Genomic DNA, 3,822 nt, shown 5'->3' with positions numbered 1-3,822 from the left:
CACTTTTTTTCCCATGAGTCACACATGATTCTGTAATTTTAAATTAATTTAGTTCCATGTCTGCTTTTGCAATGATTCTAAAATCTCAATAACATTCCATTGATTCCCAGTGTTTTAAAGGGAGCTACGTTTCCCAGAGTTCTGTGCTGTTCCCAAAATGCATGGCTCCCTCTTTTCATGGCTCCTAAGCTGAGACTCCATTAATTCCAGGCAGGCAGGCAGGCAGGCAGGCAGGCAGGCAGGCAGCCTGCCTTTTTGGCTGAATGGCTTTGGTTCCTTGCACTGAATATGAAAATGACTTTAGGAGTCTTTCAAGATTTGCAAAACTAAAATGAAAAAGTATGAGATAAGTTTTGATTGTAACATATTTGGTTTGGGCCACACAAATGCTTCGGATATGGCTGCTGACTTACAAAAACGATTTTTTTTTTTTACAATTTCCAACATTTCCAAATTTTTGCACATGCCTAATAGCTTTCACAGAAGTCATTTTCATGCCAATTTCTCACCAAAAACCCAAGGGTAACTAGAAGAGGAAATGAAAAATCCCACCCATTAATGTTTAAAGATATTTTTCCACATCCAATGGAATCTGAACTTAAGGTAGTAAAATGAAATCATGGATAATATTAAACCTACTGAAATGAATAATTCCTGATGGAAGTTATTATATAATAATCCTGGAGATCTTTCAAATGGCTGAATGGTAACTTCCAGCAGAAATATACCATAGAATTACTCACAGTACCTAGAAAATTCCTAAAAAGGATATATTTTGTTGAAAGTAGATAGGCGATCTGATCCTGCAGATATGTGGTTTGTCCTGTAAAGGTTAGAAATGTATCAACTTTATTTTCATTTTCCATCTCATTGAATCAGGATCTTGTGGTCAGTACAGATCTCTTGTTAGGACTGTTCTCAAATTTTGCTGGATTTTTTTTGCTTCAGGTAAAATATAATGAGACTTGTCTTATTATGTCATTAATATATTCATGGTTATCACCATCTTCCTTTGGCTCCTTAGAGGCAGAATTAAGTGCTTCAAAAATAGACAGAATATTTACTGCGTCCTATACTGATTTCTTGAGATTGTTGTTAAAACGAATTAACTCAACTGTGCTTTGAATGGACTGTCACATAAAATGACAGCTGTAAGGTCTTAACATGCCTTGAGAGGCTCTTAAGCAAACTCACACCTGCATACTAGTATAAATGTGAGATTAAAAGAAAACAGGCACTGACCTTCACTCTGGAGACATCATATGTATATTTTCAGTCTGAACTGACAGAGTAATTTTTCTTAGTATCATTGTTTCCCCCATCCATTTTAGAAACTATACAGGAATTTGCCAGCTTGGAGGATGATACCGGAACAAGGCCCCATAACACCATTTAGCAGAACAGATGTGTTTGCATATCTGTAAACATTGCCCTAAGCAACCTGCGTCAAAACATCTCCTTGTCTTATATCACAGATTAGACATTGGGGGAGGAATACCTGTATTCTGGAAAAAAATAAGATGCATAAAAGGAAAGGGAGGGGAGCAGCTCAGCATGAAAAGCTGGCAAAAGCTGAAAAGAAGCAAACCTTGAGAGCAAACACTGCATGCAAATGAGTCGACTTCTAATGCCTTCAAGTGCACTTTGGATTTAGGGAGCTTATTTGGGGAAATAAATCTATGAGAATGAATGTATCTTCTGACAAGTCTATTTATTCTGTAGTAAATCTCCATGTTAGATTTTGTATAGCACTTCTCTGTAGCTGACGAATACAAACAGTGCTGAACTTTCCAAAACCAATGTATGAACTTCAAGCTTTTGCATAAATTATGTTTACACAAGATCAAGCAGCACTGATTATAGGGTTTTAACATGAGAATTCCCCCCCCCCCCAGATTGTTCAAGCACATCTAAAAGAAGAGACTTGAGATCATGTGTGACTTATCCGATTTCAAATGAGAAGACTTTGACAGCATAACATAGCATAGCATGGCAGAGTATTATAACAGATTATCTGCTGTGGAAATCATAAATGTTTGCATGTCATAAAAGCCACCATATCATACAGACACATGCTTTCATGTAAAATGTTCATATACATACCTTTAAGCTCATGCCTTTAAGCTCATAACAGCCAGTATTGTGTAGTTTGAGTGCTGGGCTAAGACTTCATGAGACCAGGACAGAAACCAGCTCCATCATGAAAACAGATTAGGAGACCTGGGGCAAATCACACCTTCTCATCCTGAGAGGAAGGCAACAAAAGTTCTGAATAAAATTTGCCAAGAAAATCCTATGATAAGTCTCTATAAGATGGAGTTGACTTGAAGGCATATAAAAACAGTAACAAAATGCTCATGACTTTCTTGAAATGGTTTGAGTCATGCTGGTTGAAACCAAGTTGATATTTCTGCATCAAAAATGGAGTAATGTTGGTGATTAATTACACCAAATTGATATGAAGCTATGGGTCCACTGACATAACACTGTGATAATCCTATGATAACCCTGTTTGTTATCTGTGCCTTGTTCTGTTTCTTCAAAGCAAAATGAATAATATTGTACTAATGAGTGAAAGGGGGAGCCTGATGTTCTCTTAAGGATACAAGTCTCCATAACATTTATTCCCATAGGTAAGAGAAAAAATAATTGTACCACTTCATAGCTGCATGAAAATTGTACAAAACTGTGTAGGTTTTGAAGACTATTTAGACTTTAAAACTTATTCTGTGCAAAAGGTTTAGCATTTTCTGTGAAGGATCCACAAAGGTAACATGTTTCCTGTACAGCAAACAATATTTTCTGTACAGATAATACTTCCTGTGGAGAAACAGTAGTTTCTGAACAGAAATGTTGTTTTCTGTACAATTAACTAATTTTCTCCACAGAAATATTATTTTATTCCTAAAAAAATGTTTCATGCAACAAAAATCAAGAGAGAATAAGTACAACACTGTGAAGATTGTTGCCTGTCAAAGTTATTCCTTGTAAGTGTTCCCAGAACTTGAGAAAACCCATATTCTTGACCAATTTTTTAAAAAAATATTATTTCCATTTTTGTATTCATAAGATGTGTGCAACCTCTGCCCCCTTCAAAATGTACAGTGGAAGTCTATTTGTTATTTTTGGGGGTGCGGGGGATACTTTCTATCACCTTGTTCAGAAATGGACACATGTTAAGTGTTTCTGACTTTAACTTGCATTCCCTTACCCTGGCATATATATTTATGAAAAGCAGTATACAAATGTCATAAGCAAGTAAAATAGCTATTAACCCAGAGAGGCCTGTTTGCTGTGATATGAGACCAAAGACTAGCCTAGGGCTTTCATAAGGTTATATACCCATAGATACCTGATTATAAATTCTTTGCCAACATGCAGCTTCTGCTTGAGAATGGAACTACTATACCAGTTCAGACCACTGGTCCATTATACCTCGTGCCTCTGGGAATTTTTTTTTGTGTAAGGCCTGAAGGCAAAATCCACTCTTGTTGTCAGTTCGAAGCTTTTCCCAAACATCCAGTAAGTAGACATATGAAATATCAAAGAATCAGAAACGTTTGTCACTGCTGTTGATCTCTTTGCTGGAAAATCCAAGGAGCCTACTTAAAATTCTCTCTGGGTCCAATTCCTGAGGGAACAGTTGTCTTGCTTCGTGTAGCAGTGTTTGTTAGCTTCACCGTACCGGCTTTTTTGCGTTGTGTGTGACAGAAAACTCTAGGAGTGAAGTTGAACTAAACTACTGTATTTCTATAGCAGTCATTCGTAGCATGTTTTCCATGTATGAATCCACAAGGAGAATTTTCATACAAGTGACAGAAA

Source organism: Anolis carolinensis, chromosome 4 (genome assembly GCF_035594765.1).
Source record: "Anolis carolinensis isolate JA03-04 chromosome 4, rAnoCar3.1.pri, whole genome shotgun sequence".
NCBI lineage: Eukaryota > Metazoa > Chordata > Lepidosauria > Squamata > Dactyloidae > Anolis > Anolis carolinensis.
Note: the sequence above shows the minus strand (reverse complement) of the source record.